Source organism: Bidens hawaiensis, unplaced genomic scaffold (genome assembly GCF_021521415.1).
Source record: "Bidens hawaiensis isolate Kalapana, Puna unplaced genomic scaffold, B.hawaiensis_p1.1 tig00002306_1, whole genome shotgun sequence".
NCBI lineage: Eukaryota > Viridiplantae > Streptophyta > Magnoliopsida > Asterales > Asteraceae > Bidens > Bidens hawaiensis.
Window position 1 is genome coordinate 425,627 of NW_027491123.1, and position 21,070 is coordinate 446,696.

The following is a 21,070-nucleotide window of genomic DNA, read 5'->3' on the forward strand; positions in this document are numbered from 1 at the left end:
TAAATAGAAACGATCTCGTTATCGGTTGAAAGATTTAATATATTAAATAAACGAACCGACCCAAGCAAGGTGAGCTTCCCTTGGGTGGGTGATTTACACAATGAAAAACACACACATAAACATGGCATATATCTCCTATTTATAGCCAATAGACAAAACTAATCTAGAAGACCTATCCATTGAACTTAAACGCATGTCGAAGTTCTCGTCTCGCGTCCGGATTTCTCACCTACTTTAATTATTAACTTCACCGTAAATATATAACGGGTTTCGTACTTTGATATCGCAAGTCACATTTTTGGCCTTACAATCACCCCCTTGACTTGTGATCTCAAAACATCGTCGAACCGTGTCTCGCATTTTCGCAAATCATCCAGATAACCTATAATAACCCAAATTCTATTTATATAAAAAAAAAATAATAAATAATTAAACCAATCAATCAGCCTTTTGATTTTCAAATTTCTTAAAACTAATCTAGTGACCGCCTTGTTCTCCAACGTGCCGGATTTTTCGGAAGAACTCCGAATTCTCGTCCCTCACCAACGACCTCCGTTATATATCCCCAACAAACCCCATCGCACCCAGCTATCAACTTCCCTCACGTCTCGTCTATCTTCATCTTCCTCATTGTGACTTCACCGTATTCCTGCTTCAAGTGGCCGCCGGCGTCTCCGCTGTCGACGAACCATCGCGAACCGACAGTATCTCGTCGCTGCTCTCATTGAAATCTTGTTGCTTCTGTTTCGCGAATTTAGGTAATTAAACAAACCCACGTTGGAATTATACTACATATTGTATCTTAATATTGAATGTGAATGTCGCAACTTCCGGTTCAGGTCGCGACGGTTTACGCCACTAACATCACGTATCGTGAACCACCACCTTCGAGCCCCGCCTTCGATTTGTTTTGTTAGAGGAACGGACGTCACGTTTCCGTGCATCACCGACTGTGTTCGACTTCTTGGGTAACCTTCCGATCCTTTTCTTTTGGTCCGTATATGCTTAAGTGTTTCGAATATGGCACCTATGGTCATTGATTTCTTTCGGCCACTAGCTCACGAATTACTCGAGAATTATAAAGAAATAACCATGCATACAGAATTTTTATATAATAAGAATTGATTAAGTGTTCCTTTTATTATCCGAAATAACGCATGCATGCAGCGGCATATTCTCATAACTACATGATGTTCGCATGAAATGTATAATTGCAAATTAATTTCATAAGAAGTGATATATTTTAATGTTACAATGAATGGATAAAGGTTGGAAAACTCATAATTTTTATATGGATACTTATAATTTCCTTTAAAATAATAAAAAGTAATAAGAAGAAAACTAACTTTTGAATACTAAAACGAGACCATTAAGATTTTGACAATTAAGCATGAATTTTAAAAAGGTGTTTGTCGGGGGAAAATCAACGAATCAACACATGGAAATTAAGCTCGTGAATCTAAATTAAAGTGTAAATAAATCGTAGGTTCTCATACTTGTTGAAGACGAACCAACTTGTTTACTTTTACTATCATCAATAAGGTACGGAATCTGTTTTCGTTTACTCTTAGTATTATTTATTCCGTTACTTCGTAGTGCGGATTACGTTTTCGCTTACTCATAGTATTGACTCTAGTCCGTTACTTTGTAGTACGGATTTTTGTATGCCTCAGTTACAGTTTGAGTTCAGTTAGTTTATATAATATATTTTTGTAGCATGCAATAGATTATATATTTTGTACTCTTTGTTGCATGTTCCTATTTGAATATGTTTAGTTATATGGTTTTAGCTTAATGCTCTGTTACCCGAGCATTTCTGACTTGTCATTGGGGCGTCAATGACATGGCACTTGTCGTGATAGTGCGTAATCAAAGTTCACGGCGTCTCTGACTGTACTTATGAAATACCTTGGCCACTTAGAGGCGTATATATCGATCTTAGCTCCGACTCCTGACTCCTGACTTCTGTTTGAGATGGAATAATTTGTGTACGCCACCCACACCTTCTCCTTAGTGCATGGACTAGCTAGCTGTGTACCCCTCTGTTTCTGGCTTTGGGTATTTATGTATTACACGACCTATTTATTGTTTCATCACAGTCGTGTAGTTTAGTATTTATATATGTTTTGTTATATTTCTGGCCTGTTTGATACGTGTATATGCATTTAGTTACGTTCTGAGCATATTCAGATTATGTCCCGATCGCATTTCGGATTATGTTTCGCATCTGGTTATTTTTCGGTCTTAAGCGCGAGTTTATATTCGCCACATTTTTAGTTTCAGTTCAGGTCTGTTTGCATTTTGCCTTGCGTATGTCCGTCTTAGCATGTACTATTGTTCTTTCTGTTACTGGGCAAATTTTTTGCTCAGCCATATTTTCTTGTTTGTGTTTGTCTTATTTGTTAGCAGGTAACCCGGGAATTCAGGGGAATCAGGGATAAGAGTGAAATGAAACTCAAGAATAAAGACTTCTATTTATTTTCGAAATTAATAAATTGGAAATAGGATTTTCTTTCGGTTTGGTTTTTAACTCGTTGGTTGCACTTTGATTATTTTTATTCCTTTTAAATGGATTGTGTTTGGTTTATGATATCTGTAATAGTGACATGTCAGCTTGTTTCGGGTTGGGGTGTTACATAACCGAAGCTTCTTCTGTAACAACTCGGTTTTCCACGTACTAATTCATACCCGTTACTCGACCCGTTTATGTTCGTGAAATTTACTCAATAAAATTATTAAATTAATTATATTATAGTTTTCTTTTTCTTTATTTATTATCTTTGGACTTTATATAAAATAACCCTAGACTTATGTTTTAAACCATAATATATCCACTCATAAACTTCAGGGACTAAACTGGAATATATTATTAACCCTTATCCCAAATCCAATAACCAAATCCGTAAACCGTATCCATTTACCAAAACCGCGACCCGTTTCGTTAACTTGTGCCACAATTGTCGTTCTAAACTAGGAATTGAATCAATTTGTGATTGTTCTTACCATAATCAGCCAAACCGACTTAGTTAATTAAGAAACAAGATCCGTTATAATACGTATTGATATATTGTATAAACCGTCCTAACCTAAAATCGATTATATATTCTAGAAGTGATAATAGTTCAATTAATCTCGTCTGCACACCCATAAGACCCGCGCCAATCAAACCCCTATGGTTAATTGGATTAACGAAGGCTGCATATACATGTTCGTCGTCCTCCCTTGCCGGCCCTGCTAATTCAAACTGACCCGTGTATAATCAACGATTGAGGTAATAATTTATATGTATAGGTTCGTCTTGTTGTGCTTCACAATAACCCTAACATCAATTCATTAAACGATTAACGGATTAGACGATTGCTGATTTAGGGTTCTTAATCAAGTTTGGGTTTTAACTGGTATTGTATAAATAATATAGTTATTGTTCCAATACCAACTGACACACCAGCGCAGCTGGCTGGTGTGTGTGTGTGTGTGTTTTCAATCTGGAGCCGGCCATAGGCGCGGGTACGAGTCCCGGCCAGCTCCTGTTTTTGGTCTTTTTTTATTTGATTGTTTAAACTTGTTTTAATTATTTATAATATATTATAATTAATATTAAATATTCAATAAACGATATTTTATTAAACCGATATCCTAAAGTTAAACGTTTCGTGTCAAATAATATCGTTACAAGTTTTCTTCTGTGTGTATATATATATACATACATACATACATATAGGGGATAGATCTTGCGAGAAGTCAAGTTACAGTGAGAAGTGCGAGAAGTCAATATGGGCCACTCATCTAATTTTCAATCTTCATTATTAAAAATATATGAAAAGGGTATTAAAGTAATATAAATGTATTCTCTCTCTAATTAATATATATAATTAAACCACATGAGTTACATTTCTAACTAACATATTAATATAATCACAATAACTAAAAGATTTAAAAAATCAATAAATCTATACATTTTTTACCCAATCTTTTGAGTTCACCCTACACAACTATAATTTTTTTTCTACATCTCTTCAAAATTTTCATACATATCTTTAATATTTTTCATGAACGTCTTAATTTTTTTTCCTACACATTTTCAATTTCTTCGTACCAATGGTTTTCGTCCTACACATCTTCAATTGTCTCCTACGCATATTCAATTTCTTCATACACATCATTAATTTTCTCATACACATCTTAATTTTTTCCTACATACATTATTTTCAATTGTTTCCTACGCATATTCAATTTCTTCCTACACAACATTAATTTCTCATACACATCATAATTCTTTCCTACACACATTTAATTTTCTCATACATAGCATATTTTCTTCCTATACATCTACATTCGTTGTACACTTTGTTTTTGTCCTACACATATTCAATTTTTTCCTACGCATATTTAATTTCTTCCTACACATCTTTAAATTTTCCCTACACATCCTTAATTTTCTCATACACATCTTATTTTTTTTCCTACACATTTTCAATTTCTTCGTACACATTTTTTTCCGTCTTTCAAATATTCAATTTATTATTTTTTTTTTCAGAAGAGTAATCAATGATGAAGATACTATTTTGCTTAAATCTTATAAAAAAAAGTTGTTTATTGGTGAAAAAAGAAAAAATTAGATCTTACATTAACATATAATGAAATAAATAAATTATAACTTACAAATAATAACTTTTGGATATTTATGCTTTGAGCTTTTATTTAGGGATAGATGAGAAAAATTAAATAATTAATTATTTTGTTATACGTAAACTAACATTTTCATATTTATTTTAATGTCTTTCAAATTTTATTAATTACAATAAATGCAATAATTTTTCAACCATTTATTAATAATATAATGGTTGAGATCACTTCTTGCACTTCTCGCTATAGGAATCACTTCTGAAATGAATCTAATCCCATATTTATATCATTAGATCTTCGTTAAAAAGTTACAAGAATATAAATTTTATGATAAATATTTAATTAAACGTTTATCATTATAAAATATCTTAACTCATATTTATTTAAGTTGATTATTCGTAAATCCGATTTTATGACAAACAATGATTATTATATTGGTAATTAATAATATTGTTTTTGCAATAATAATAATCCGTAGGATCAATCGTTTAATCCATAACATACCGATAATAGTTGTAACTCAATCCGCCTCGAACTCCTAAATTCATCATACGTGTTACATCATTTATAATTCGTTCCTAATATTATATTATTTAATTAGGATTCTTGTCGATAATTTTCGAAGAGTGTGATTTCCACTTTCTTGACATATTCATTCCCGTTTTGGCTTATCTGATCAGGTGAGTTTGATCATTTCCCTTTTTATCGAATGTTTTTAAATGATTTGGGGACATATGCGTACTTATTCATATTTTCTATCATATATATATCTCAAACAATCGCAAACATAATCATTGTGTGTTATATCAATTAAATGCTATTTGCTAACTGCTATTTGTTTAAGTGTGTTTATATTCTATCAAGTCTTGGATTCTCATTAGTATGATCATACGCTCGTCTTATTAACAGGAGCCCGATTGTAAGGCCCCGTAACCCTACTTTGGTGTTGGATTTACTCATAAACACAGTCCTAAAATCAGAGTTAATTAAAACTTTCACGGAATAATTTAAAACTTCATACATCACATTACAAAACATTCATTCTTGTCTTAACATACAAATTGTCTTTTCAAAAGTAATTAATTAAAACAGTCTTGACACTTCTTCATAGATGCCAATCTCTTCCGTCCATGCCATGTGTCCCTCATCAAGCCAGCTGCCTCAATCTATTTGCCTGCGTGCATACTAAAAGTCAGCTACGCTGAGTGAGTTCTAGTTAATCATTTAACATACAATACATTCATATCCTTACTCATACGCATCCGAAGATACGTATTCATACCTTATTTACTCTTACTTCTTTCATACAAACTTTATATACATGCACACACGCTTACCTACTTTCTTTCATAAAGCCTTGTAATTTACCATAGGCTATTCTATCTCTACCATCACAGATATTATCAGGGTCTGGTCTCTTCTGTCTCAGATATTATCAGGGTCTGGTCCCTTCTGTCTCAGATATTTTTAGGGTCTGGTCCCTTTGTCTCATACCTGTCGCGTCACTCGTTCATACATTCATTTTCATTCATGCATACGTTACATATCTTCTGGTCATGGATATACGTATATGTACATATTCATTCGTATAAACATTCCATAATAACATTCAATACTTAGTCGTACATATAACATACACATATCATACACTTACCATTTAAGTTAAGTGTATTAACAACTATCACAAAGGAGTATGCACACAGCCTCAAAAACATAACGGATAAAGGGCTTGAAACTCACCTGAAGTCGGTTTCTCTCGCCGTTAATAGTAATGCCCTTCTTTAGCTGTGCACGGCTAACTGTATAACGCATTACGAGTGTCAAATATCCATTACTACTACTTCTTATATCTAAGTCAATGACACCCTCAACTAACGAGGGTCCGGGGGCAGCGCCCCTGGTAGCGGGGTCTAGGGGCGACAGCCCCTAGCAGGGTCCAAGGGGCAGCGCCCCTGGCTGGGGTTGAGCTGCCAGGTCAACTCGGAAAAATTTTATTTTCATTAATAGTCCTTTAACAAAAATGCATCAGAAAATGAATTTTATAAAATTTCGCATGGAAGAATTTCGCTTCGCATGCATGGAATTTCGCTTCGCATACTTTTTCGCTTCGCATGGAACTGTTTCGCTTCTCATGGCTGAGCGAAGCGAAAGGACTGTTTCGCTTCTCATGGCTGAGCGAAGCGAAATGCCTGCCTTTCTTCGCTTTTACCATTTTTAAGCCATTTTACTTCATGGCTCTTCCTCAGGACCTGATTTTTTTTACTCTTTCCCAACTTTTGACACATTCTGACCCCATGCACCTGATCCTGAACCCATCTCTCAAAGTCCAAACACCACCTTTTTATCACAAAGTGCACCCGAGAGGTTATAACTTACCAAGTTTATATTTTTCTTACATTTCACAACCCGATCTATCATTATATCTGTTTTTCATGACGATTCTAACCATAAAACTTAACTATTTAAACCGAAACCCACCTTTTGCTTCGGGTTCGAGTTTAGATCTGGACAATACGTAGATCTGGACGTGATTCCTATTGCTTGACGATGTTAAACACGAGATTCCACCCTTCTTTGGCTTGGATTTTAAATCCGAGTGCTAGAGAGAAAGTATGTGTGTGTTTCTTGAGTGTGTGTGTGTGTGTGTTTGGATGAGAAAGGAAAAGAAAAGGAAGAAGTGGTTGGGTTATATATAGAGGGGGTTTCATGGGTCCCACCACCCATTCCCAATTCCTACTTCCCAAACACTTAACACAAGACTACTTAACGACACACAGTTAAATAACAAAACTTTCCGTCATTTATTATTTAACAAAAAGTTGGATGTTACACCGATTCGCTTGGCGAAGGTAAACCGGCAATTTTAATCATTGTAATCAATGCCTAATTCGCTTGGCAACGATTCATTGGCACACTAGCACGATTTGGTTTTTTTTAGAACAGCATCAATCCATTACTAAAATAAAAGTTGTACATAACCTCCAGCAGGTAGTTGTACATAAAAGTTAGCACACTAGCACGATTTGGTTATATACATATTTTGTTATGATTTGATTGATGTACTATCACATGATTGGTTTGCGCATTTATCATTTATCATTTATCAATTATCTATCATATATATATATATATGTATATATATGTGTATATATATTATTTGTTGTGCCAAAATTGATGATCATCTCACTCAACTTTATGTTGACAAAATCCATTTTATACGCATATGCAGGTTGATTGTATTGAAGATTGAAGTTTGGACATGTAGACAAGACCTTAGGATATAATCAAGTTAACATTTGTTTGAGCTTATATTTGTATATTTAAATTGTTATTGTATTTGAATATTGTGTTTATAACTGAATCAAAATAATTAATTAGATATTGTAACATTTATATTATGATAGTATCTTCGAGCTATGAGCAATCGGATCACGCCTCGACATTTCTGCCTTAGGTTGGGGTGTGAAAGATTGGTATCAGAGCCGAAGGTTATAAGATAGGTCGTTAGAAATCGTCTTAGACATATGCATAGGACCCTATACATGCTTATCTAAACTGCCTTATGTGCTATTTAATAAATTGTTTACAGCTTGCTTAGATTAATTATTTAATCGCATTTACCTTATTTATTTATTGCACACACACACAAATTCTGAGGCTATACCTCACATTCAAAATATTTTCCAAAATCTTTTATTTTAGTAGATTGCCTTTTATTGTGGGAAATTCCTTAAGAATTCCCGTGTTTTGTTTTGTTCCTTCACCTTGAAGCGTGGGGGTATGACAAATGTCTTGCAACCATGACTTCAAGTGGTACCCGTAATCGGCTAAACAGTTGCGTGGTAAACATAACCGGCTAAACGGTTATACTTTCAATTGTGTTTTTAGTTATTCTAAATTTATTTGATTCGTTGATTCGATATTTAGTTGGGCAGGTTAAATGCCATGTAACACTCATGGTCCGAACAACTCCATTGATTCGATAATTCGTTAATTAGTTGGGTCAGTTAAATGTCATGTACAAGCTCATGGGCTGACCAACTAAATTGTTTGTTATTCGTTATTTGAATTGGGCCAACAAATTGTCATGTAATGCTCATGGGAGGCCAATTCACAAACTTTATGTTGCTTTATCTAGTTGGGCCATTCAAATTGCCATGGAAAGCTCATGGGAGGTCAACTCGTTTGATATGCTTGATTATTTTATTCTTGGAAAAATCTTATGAACATTGTTCATTTGCTTAAATGCTTCAAACTCATACATATTATTTTAAGTCCCAACTCGTCCTCGAGTCTTCACTAGCACTAATTCATATACATACATATACATACGCATCCCCATTACTTCATATCAACTCATTCCTACAACTCACTTGTCATCTTACACATTTTCATTGTTGATCCTCGTAGAATGTCTTCTCAACCTCATCGTCGTAATCTCCGTCGTTCATCGACCCCCCATGATCTCCATCTGGCTGCTAGAATCACTAAGGAGTTCACTACTACTTTACCCGAGATCGTGGCTCAACTGCAAAATATCAACACTCCAATGAATCCGCTACTTCGGCTACACCAAATCATTACCACTACAAAAACTTCACAAGTGCTAAACCTCCTTCTTATCTTGGCGAGGAGAATGCTACTAAGCTCCTCTGCTGGTTTGAACAAATGGAGAACAAGTATATTCACTTCGAATGTCCGGAAGATAAGCGTACTAGGTTCGCGTCGAGCGTCTTTGAAGAACGAGCTCTTACTTGGTGGAACTCTTATAAAGCCTTACATGGCATTGAAGAATTTTTTGCTATGTCTTGGGAGGAACTTAAGGACGCAATGAAGAGAGAGTTTTGTCCCGAGCATGAACTGCAAAAGCTCGAGACGGAGTTTTGGGAGCTTAAACAAATTGATGGTGACAATTCAACCTACTCGAACCGTTTTATGGAACTTAGCCTTCTAGTACCTCACCTTGTAACTCCTTTGGCTCGTGGTATTCGAAAGTACATTCATATATTGCCGACAATTTTCCGTGATGCTGTGGTTAGTCGAGACCCCCTTTCGATCGAGGAAGCTTTTGCTCTTGCTGCTGCACTGTCTAATGACCATGTTAGAGATGGAACCTTACCTAGTAAAGATGCTAAACCTACACTTGAAAACTCTAAGACCAATTCCTCAACCAATGCTAACCCACTCCACACAATAGTAACCCTTCTCATCACAAACGTAAATCCAACCATCACAATTATGCTGTTAACAAAGCCAACCCACAACCCTCCAATCAAGATGCTCCGAATAAGAAACCTTATATTGGACCTTACCCATTATGCTCCACTTGCAACTATCATCATCCGACCAAATCCTTGTGCCGTCTATGCACCCAATGTAATCGTTATGGCCACCTTGCTAATACTTGTCGTACACCGTCTACTCCTAAACCCCCTACTACCCGTGCATGCTATAATTATGGAGATCTTAGTCATCTTCGCAATGCATGCCCTCGACTTATTCATGCTCATCAAGCCCAAGCTATGCCTGCCCCCTACTGCAACCCCAATGCTCATCAAGTACTAACCCATCAACCATATCCACTACAAGCTCCTATCACCAACATGACTCAACCTTATCCAACTCCATATCCGTAAGCTCAAGTTTACCCAACTCACTTCAACCAAGCCCCACTGATGCAAGCTGTTCAATTCCAACCTATCCAAGCTATCCCAAATCCATCCACCACTGTTGCTCTAGTCATCATGGATCCAAGTGCCTCAAGTGCTCCAAGTCAAAGAAATCAAGTCAGCCGTAATTGAAGATCTTTGGATACTTGAAGTTTTTATTGCTTTATTTATTTCTGTTTTGAGACTATCCTATCTTTTCTATTTTTGCATCGTATAGAATCTTTGGTTATTTGTGACGTTGAGTGATTTTAAGTTGAACTATGTTGCATGTTTCATCTTATGAATGACGTTTCCTTTTATACTTTGTTATGTTTTTGTTCTCTTACTTTATTATCTTATTTCTATCCATCATAATTCATTATAGCGCCTGTCTCAAGAAATCCATTTTCTTTCGATCTTCCAAATCTTACTCTTAATATATATATATATATAACAAGAATTACCTGGTTTTATTAATCAAACTCGAACCTTTATCACCTTTGAATTTTTTTAAAATATCAAAATGTTTGTTTCTTTCAAAATGAGGATTTTAAATGTTTTTATAACCCACATGATGAAACGAGTTATGCAGACCATCCGACGATAAGAGTAGCTATGGTCCGGAACATAATTATTCAAGTCCTCGCATGGAAATCATAATACGTAAAATTGTGTGTCATGATTTAGAACCTAAGGTAGTTAGGGTAACGGTACGAATGATGAGATGATAAGGACACGATGGATACGCCGCTGGTACATCCTATATATAAGTTTACTTATTGGTTTGTCATTTGAAGCGTTGCTTCGGTTATTATAAGTTTTATGTTATGAAATTTTCGTTAAAGCGTAATTGTTTTCGAAACGATGATGTTGTGGTTTTCCTTAATTTCGGGACGAAATTCCCTAAAGTAGGGGAGACTGTAACAACTCGGTTTTCCACGTACTAATTCATACCCGTTACTCGACCCGTTTTATGTTCGGGAAATTTACTCAATAAAATTATTAAATTAATTACATTATAGTTTTCTTTTTCTTTATTTATTATCTTTGGACTTTATATAAAATAACCCTAGACTTATGTTTTAAACCGTAATATATCCACTCATAAACTTCAGGGACTAAAATGGAACATATTATTAACCCTTAACCCAAACCCAATAACCAAATCCGTAAATCGCGACCCGTTTCGTTAACTTGTGCCACAATTGTCATTCTAAACTTGGAATTGAATCAATTTTGTGATTGTTCTTACCATAATCGGCCAAACCGACTCAGTTAATTAAGAAACAAGATCCGTTATAATACGTATTGATATATTGTATAAACCGTCCTAACCTAAAATCGATTATATATTCTAGAAGTGATAATAGTTCAATTAATCTCGTCTGCACACCCATAAGACCAACGCCAATCAAACCCCTATGGTTAATTGGATTAACGAAGGCTGCATATACATGTTCGTCGTCCTCCCTTGCCGGCCCTGCTAATTCAAACTGACCCGTGTATAATCAACGATTGAGGTAATAATTTATATGTATAGGTTCGTCTTGTTGTGCTTCACAATAACCCTAACATCAATTCATTAAACGATTAACGGATTGGACGATTGCTGATTTAGGGTTCTTAATCAAGTTTGGGTTTTAACTGGTATTGTATAAATAATATAGTTATTGTTCCAATACCAACTGACACACTAGCGCAGCTGGCTGGTGTGTGTGTGTGTTCAATCTGGAGCCGGCCATAGGCGCGGGTTCGATCCCGGCCAGCCCCTCTTTTGGTCTTTTTTTTATTTGATTGTTTAAGCTTGTTTTAATTATTTATAATATATTATAATTAATATTAAATATTCAATAAACAATATTTTATTAAACCGATATCCTAAAGTTAAACGTTTCGTGTCAAATAATCTCGTTACAAGTTTTCGTGTGTATATATATATATACATACATACATACATACATATACATATACATACATATATATATATATATATATATCTTATTAATAATGAACCAACAATTATTTTATTAAAATCTAACGCCAATATTGATGTTTCTTGTCGTTGAACGTTTTCATAAATTTGTTTATTTACTTACACACACACACACACACACACATATATATATATATATATGTATGAGTATAACAAAACGTATTAAATGTGTTAACTATATTTATATCATTAGATATTCGTTAAAAAGTTACAAGAATATAAATTTTATGATAAATATTTAATTAAACTTTTATCATTATAAAATATCTTAACTCATATTTATTTAAGTTGATTATTCATAATTCCGATTTTATGTCAAACAATGATTATTATAATGGTAATTAATAATATTGTTTTTGCAATAATAATAATCCGTAGGATCAATCGTTCAATCCATAACGTACCGATAATAATTGTAACTCAATCTGCCTCGAACTCTTAAATTCATCATACGTGTTACATCATTTATAATTCGTTCATAATATTATATTATTTAATTAGGATTCTTGTCGATAATTTTCGAAGAGTGTGATTTCCACTTTCTTGACATATTCATTCCTGTTTGGCTTATTTGATCAGGTGAGTTTGATCATTTCCTTTTTTATCTAATGTTTTCAAATGATTTGGGGACATATGCGTACTTATTCATATTTTTTATCATGTATATATCTCAAACAATCACAAACATAATCATTGTGTGTTATATCAATTAAATACTATTTGCTAACAGCTACTTGTTTAAGTGTGTTTATATTCTATCAAGTCTTGGATTTTTATTAGTATGATCATACGTTCGTCTTAGTAACCGGAGCCTAATTCGCTTGGCGAAGGTAAACCGACAATTTTAGTCATTGTAATCAATGCCCGATTCGCTTGGCAACGATTCATTGGCACACTAGCACGATTTGGTTATATACATGTTTTGTTATGATTTGATTGATGTACTATCACATGGTTGGTTTGCGCATTTATCACTTATCATTTATCAATTTTATCTCATATATATATATATATATATATATATATATTTGTTATGTCAAAATTGGTGATCATCTCACTCAACTTTATGTTGAAAAAATCTATTTTATACGCATATGCAGGTTGATTGTATTGAAGATTGAAGTTTGGACATGTAGATAAGACCTTAGGATATAATCAAGTTAAACTTTGTTTGAGCTTATATTTGTATATTTAAATTGTTATTGTATTTTTATATTATGTTTATAATTGAAACAAAATAACTAGTTAGATATTGTTACATTTATATTATGATAGTATCTTCGAGCTGTGAGCAATCGGATCACGCCTCGACATTTCCGCCTTAGGTTGGGGTGTGACATCTTCAATCACCCCCTCAAGGTATGATCCACCTAATTCATTTATGAAGACGTTCTCGCTTCTTTATCCGTCTCGGATCTTAAGCAATATAGGTTCAGAAGAACTTAACGAAATACTGGGGACAACGATCAAATGACAAAGCTTATTATTTCCGTGAATGAATTTAATTAAGTAACTCACCCATAATAAATAAATATCGCAGATACTCGTATCCCACATTTTCAGGTTGAGAGCTTAAACAATTTAATTCCCTATTAAATCCAACTTGTTTAAAAATTATCACCTTAATAAATAAGCATCTCAGATGCTCGTAGCCCACTTTTCCGGATCCAATTCTCGAACGCCTTGAAAATAACATATAAATAATGTGCTTTGAACACGGACCAATAATGACGAAACCCGAACAAATTTGACTTTCTTCAGTTTGGTCAACTCGAACATGTAATTATTTCTCAGCCAATAAAATATCTTTGTTGAATCAGGCCCAAAATAAAAACAAGTCTGTTTGGACAGCCCATAATAAGACTAATATAGCCCAACAGCAAATTTAGTCCATACCTTATTTTTATAACATGCAGCCCAAGACCACTAAGGAAAACAAAAAAAATAACCAGGGATGGAGAAACCCTCCATCCCTAGCAACATCTTAACCACCATCCTTGGTCACCTACATCGCCTCCCTGCCGGAAACGCCACTCCCCGCCAACCGTATTCCAGCACCACATCCCAGCCGTATTCCGACACTTCAGCCGCCAGCCATCTCTCTTACCACCTTTTCCTCCAATGGTGGTTACCACCAAGGCCGTAACCCCGCCGGAAAATTGACTTTTCTGGCCAACTGCATAGAACCTCAACAGCCGCCGCCGCCAGTAAGACCACCGTCATCCTCCGGAACCCCCTCTTTCAACAAGACCTGGTTGTCTGAGGTTAACCCCACCGGAAAACCGAATCCGGCAACACCACCATGAGCCGCCGCCGCAACTTTGTTTCTAGCTCACCATCATCAGATGTACAATATCAAAGAGACAACGACGTCATAGGTCACTAGCCACCATTCACCTCGTTCTCACCGTCCACCAACTACCGTAAACCATCCTCCGACCAGCCAACCTCCAAATGCTGTTAGGAACCAACATCACCAACTCCTTTCTGGTCGGATTATTGTTCTCCGGCCAATACCCTGCGCCAACAGCCACTCGCCTCCACTGTCGTGTGAACGAGCTCACCGACCACCCTCCGTTCTTCACAGAAACCCAATAAACGAGGCTGAGATTCCAGATCTACACACGAGACGAACTTCAAGCAACTTTATTTCCCTAAATCTTCAAACCTTATTTCCAAACCTACAACTTTATTTCCAAAACTTCAACGGAATTAACGTCTTGATTCGGGTAATCGCGGAAATAGAACCCGAATATCAAGAACAAAGTTGAATCAGTTGATTCAAACCTGCTCTGATACCAATTGTAGGTCCCGAAACCGGATCCGACAATGAACGGCTTTGTTCTTGATAAACGCGCGAGACGGTTGCGGTGAAATCAAACGATCGAACGAATAATATAAAGATAAAATATATAGCGAACGATCTCGTAATCGGTTTAAAATGATTTCATAATATTAAAGAACACAGATCCCACCCAAGGTAAGCTCCTCTTGGGTGGGTGATTTCACATTGAAAAACACACACATAAACATGGCATACAACTCCTATTTATAGCCAATAGACAAAACTAATCTAGAAGACCTATCCATTGAACTTAAATTCATGTCGAAGTTCTCGTCTCGTGTCCGGATTTCTCGCCCACTTTAATTATTAACTTGACCGTAAATATATAACGGGTTTCGTACTTTGATATCGCAAGTCATATTTTTGGCCTTACAAAAACTCAATTCCCTTAATTGATACCAATATAAAATAATAATAACAAGATAATAATATGGATTAATTATAACTTATTAAAACACACACATATACATATATATATATATATATATATATATATTAAAAAGTAAAGTTTTCGATGTGTGTAGAAATTATTGTTCAAATTAGTTACAACTTAATTTATTTACAGCTTTCATAGAGTATTGTACGCTACATTGATGCTTATCTTTGAAAGTGTAGAGCCCATTTTGTCTATTTAAGTCTTTTGTATTTGTTCGTTTAGTTCACGATGTATTATGTTAGCTTACGTCTTGCCTTGTTTGCGTGGGCCATAGGCCATTGTAAATAAAGCCCATTTGGACCAATGTATGGAAATAAAGCATGGCATGCTCTACTATAAATAGTAAGAGCATACCCATGCATGAACAACCTTTTGAAAAATCAGTAGTTCTTACCAACTCTCTCTCAACCTTATCTTCTCTCTTACCATTTCGGGTAATAACTAGACACCACAAGATTCAAGATCTTGGTTAAGTTGTAAACAATTTTCGCTAGTTTACAACCGAGAATGGTTCAAAAACAAGTTGTGAGATCCATTCTAGGGACCTCCAGAAAGTGGGCTTTGTTGTGAATTATGGTTTGGTGTGCTGTGACAATATGGGTGCAATTCAATTGTTAAAGCATCAAGTATTCCACGAGAGGTCGAAGCATATAATTGTTAAACTGCATTGGAATAGAGAAGTCTTGAATTCTAACGATGTAAAGGTTGAGTATATGGATGACATAATGCAACAAACATGTTAACAAAGAGTGTTCCTAGTTCTAAATTTGTGCGTTGTTTAGAGTGATTGCATATTTCTTTACATCGGGGGTATTATTAGTATTTAATAATTTCTGTCGCAAAGGTAAAGATTGTTAGATATTGTGATAAAATTGTGCCAGTCAACATAAACGGAAGCCCACAGTTGTTAAGTCAAAGTGAAAGTCAACGTTACAGTTAGTTGTTACAAGTTTGTAATAGTTTGAGTGACTAATGACAAGTTACTAAACTTTGGAGGGTATGGCAAGAAATTTCAGGGACTATTTATGTCATTCTTGAAAGTGGGTTGTTAATAGCTATTAACAGCAAATTAGGATCTTGTAACATTTGGGGATTAATACTAGGTAATGATTTCAATTCATTTCGTTCAATTGTAATTCCGTTTTCATTTCTCCTTCAATTTCTAGTAATCGTTCATCTTATTCATAATAAGTTATTTGAGTAACTCTTTTGACTGTGAATCGCGCTTGTTCTTAATTTCCACATTATCGATTTCAACCTCATCTATTGGTGTCGATGAACTCTTTGTAAAACATTGAGATATAAGTCCCTGTAACTGTGATCTCAAGTAAAATATTGTGTTCCTTAGGTAAATTTGTCAGATACGCGTTAGTAAATTTTAAGGGGTGGGATTCCTTATTTAACCTCCTTAGTTATAACCTATTAATCAAAAGTTATAAGTTACAAATTTGTAACTTTTAATTTTTCCACTCACAACCTTTTAACTTTAATAAACACCTTATAACTAATAAGTTATAAGCATACAAGGAGACAAAATAAGCAATCCCAACCATCCCTTAATGGATTATCGATCACCACAAGTTGGTGAGACATATGTCTGTCGGTAATTAAATAACTTTTGTTTTGCAGTGGTTTTATTAATATTCTTTTTTTAATACATTAGAGCTTCCATTTCTAATGATACGATGTGGCGATGAGAATTATATATTAACATTTTTTTGGGCAAATAAGCAGTATAAACTATGAGTGTTTAATAACTGTATTTTATAACTAACCAAACATCCACATGATACACGTTACTTATACATCACTTCATTACATGAAATTGAAATACACTAAATTTAACATCTTTATTCTTGTAAGATACAAAATAGGAAGATAATCCACACCAATTAAGCATACTAATAGATCAATTTTGTTTAAAAATGACCTTTAATGGATTTTCCCTTTTCATAGCAATCCCGAATTTCTCTTGTACATCAAGCTTCGACGGATCATCACCATTAGGAAGTGTCCAAGCAAACTCACGAATCAAAGTCGCCAATATATACTCAACACTCTTGATACCCGATGGCATTCCCGCACATATCCTCCTCCCAGAACCAAACGGTAACAATTCAAAGTCCTGGCCTTTAAAATCTATCTTGGAGTTGGTAAATCTTTCAGGCATGTAACGTAACGGCTCGTGCCAAACTTTAGGGTCTCGACCCATCGCCCAAAGATTGACGAAAACTTTGGTGTTCTTTGGAATCGTATAATTCATAACCTCACAAGTTTCATTCGCCATACGAGGAAGAAGAAGAGGCACCGTGGGTGCAATCTATAAGTTTCTTTGATGCAAGATTGTAGATAAGTTAATTGAGATAGTTGAAAGACCGATATTCGATCGGATTCGATTTCATTTTGCATCTCTTCTTCTACTTTTGACATTACTTCTTTGTGCCTCAAGAGCTCGGTCATGGCCCAAACAACCGCGGAGGTTGTAGTGTTACTTCCGGCTACGAAAAGTTCCTGTAAACGAAACAACATTTTCGGTCATAAATCCACATTTTTCTAGCGTCTTGCTGTTGTTTTTAATGAAATTTGTCGTTAAAAAAAAAGTGATTGCTAAAATATGTTTACCATAACAAATGAATAGATTTGGTTACCTGTGAATCCATTTTCAAGCAGCCTATCCAAGAAAGATTGAGCTTGGTCCGAAGACCATGTCGAAGAACTAACGACGGCCCTACGTTCGTCAATAATAGTCTCCTAGTACGCATACACCTTGTCGACCGCTTTCCTGGCTCCCTTTGTTGTTCCGTGAAGATCAAATCGCTCAAGCATCGGGTAAAACGAGCCTAAATCTTTAACACGGCCTCCATACTCGATAAGTTTATGCATGGACTCTTTAGCCAGTCACAGGTACCGTCTCCATCAGCAAATTGCACCATATCTTTGCCAAAAATAATGGAACTCAAAGTGTTTAATAATGTAGTAAAAACTACATCTTCTACGTCAATCGCTTGTCCTTGCTTTTGACGCAAGAAATCCACCAATTGGCTCACTTTTTCCACACGTAATCGAGACTGCGATTCCAAAGCTTTAGCCGAAAAGAGTTCGGATCGACAAATGGTTCTTAAGTTCTTCCATGTTTGGTTGCAGTCGGCCGCCCAAAGAAGCGCGTGGGGTAACAGATCTTTCTGCTGAAATGCAGCAGGGACGGCTCGAGACGAAAGGAAACGATCTTGAGTTTTTAGAACTCCCATGGCTGCTTCTGGTGAAGATGCCACCACCAGCAAATTCTGGCCTAACCAAAGCGATATCAGCGGGCCGTATTGTCTGGCTAAGATTGCGGTGGAGACGTGTGGTTTGTCTCCTACTTGATGCAAGTTTCCGATGATCGAAAGCGGTGGTGGGCCTGGCGGGAGGTTTTTTATGGTTTTGGAAGACAATCGTTTTGTTTGTTTGATGATGAATAAAAGGAAGCTGATTGTTGATAAGAAAAAGAAGGGAAAGAGAAGAGTGTTATCTTTAAGAAAGGTTGCGATATCCATTAGAGTTTTGTTATGAATGAGAAGATTAATGGTATTAGGGTTTGTGTTGAGTGTGGATGAATATGATACTGATAAGGGGTATTTATAGGCTTAAAATATATATCTGCATGTTTGAATATACTTATATACAGTAGGGGTACGTATTTTATGGGCTTAAAATAACTGCATGTTTGAATATTGGAAGAGTTTCATTTAAGGAAAATCGCATCAACGATATAACAGTTACATGAAAGCAAAGTTACATAAATAATCAACGATAATTATGTTGAGTAATGGGACCATATGCATGAGCGTGAAGGAGTACCATATTAGCTTCCCACGTCCGTGGTTGATTCATAAGCGTGGGCGGTGGGACAAAAGGCCATTAAACGATTAGTTTGTAAAAAAAAAAAAAAAGTTTTAGTCACGTTCACATTGACATAGACGTTAACCAATTTTGTTTACGTGACACACCTATACGACTTCACTTTATTTTCACATTGGCCATTCTAGATAGCCCAAGTGTGAGAAGAAGTTAGTAATCATTGAAAATGCTACTTCCTTTTTATCAAAAAGTTAATATAATGATCCTGTCACACATAGTCGACAAAAGGTCACTTTTAAGCTGTGGTTGGCTAAGTTTTTGAAGATTGCTTATTTACTTATTGAAAAAGCAAATGAGTCAATAAATCATTTCTATGAAGCTTTCAAAAATGGTTTTGTTGACTTGTTTGCTTTTTAAATAGCAAATAAGCAATTTTTAAAAGCTTAACCAAATACTCTATGAATAATAAAAGGGAAAATTCTCAAAATAGCACTTTTTAGAGAGAAGATTCTCAAAATAGTCATTTTTTTTTTCAAAATAATTTAAGATTTAAACTGACAAGACGTATTGAGAAAAGATAAAAATAATGAGGGAGCAGTCCAAATTTTGAAGGAAAGTAAGGTAAGAGACGGGATTTAGGAAAATAATGAAGGTAAAGTTCAAATTATTTTGTAATCTTTGAGAAAAAGTCCAAAATTTTCCAAAACTTTTTCTTTCAAAAAACCGTCTTGAGAGACTGTTTTTTATGTTTCCTACATTTTCTGTCCATATTTTCAAATTCTTGGAAAAATATATTTTTTACAATTATACCCCTGAACCACCACCACCACCTTGAACCACCACCACCACCGACGCCGTCGGCCCCACCCCATCACCACCACCGTCACTATCACCATAGCCGCCTCCACCGTCAATTTCCGTCGCCAGAGAAAAGGACCACCACCATGCCCGTCAAACAATGATGTGAGGCTTGCTGCAACAAGAGCTTTGTATAATGCTCTTGGTTTTGCTCAAGCAAATTTTACTAATGATATGGAGCGCGATTATATGATGAGAGTTGTTTGTGAAGCAACACTCTCGCCATAAGTGAAAATTCGACAAGCCGCTTTTGAATGTTTGGTTTCTATTTCATCAAGCTATTATGAGAAGTTGGGTCCATACATGCAAGATATCTTTAATAATGCTACTAAAGCTGTAAAAGAAGAAGAAGAGCCAGTAGCATTACAAGCTATTGAATTCTGGAGCTCGATTTGTGATGAGGAAATAGATATATTGGAAGAATATGGTGGTGATCTCTCTACTGCTGTTTCTGATATACCTTGTTTTTACTTTATTTGACGGGCATGGTGGTGGTGGTTTTCTCCGGCGACGGAAATTGACGGTGGAGGCGGCTATGGTGATAGTGACGGTGGTGGTGATGGGGTGGGGCAGACGGCATCGGTGATGGTGGTGGTTCAAGGTGGTGGTGGTTCAGGGGTATAATTGTAAAAAATATATTTTTCCAAGAATTTGAAAATATGGACGGGAAAGATAGGAAACATAAAAAAACAGTCTCTCAAGACGGTTTTTTGAAAGAAAAAGTTTTGGAAAAATTTGGACCTTTTGCTCAAAGATTACAAAATAATTTGGACTTTACCTTCATTATTTTCCCAAATCCCGTCTCATACCTTACTTTCCTTCAA

The 21,070-nt window shown here is 35.4% G+C and overlaps 1 pseudogene across 1 annotated transcript; it reads right to left on the minus strand.

The window, feature by feature from the left end:
- Positions 1-17,457: 17,457 nt before the first annotated feature.
- Positions 17,458-19,084, minus strand: LOC143614857 (putative (S)-N-methylcoclaurine 3'-hydroxylase isozyme 2 pseudogene; annotated as a pseudogene). Its single transcript, XR_013150363.1, has 2 exons — positions 18,171-19,084; positions 17,458-18,059 (listed from the first exon to the last, which is right to left on the minus strand). The product of XR_013150363.1 is annotated as a putative (S)-N-methylcoclaurine 3'-hydroxylase isozyme 2 pseudogene (transcript).
- Between the last annotated feature and the right edge of the window lie 1,986 nt (positions 19,085-21,070).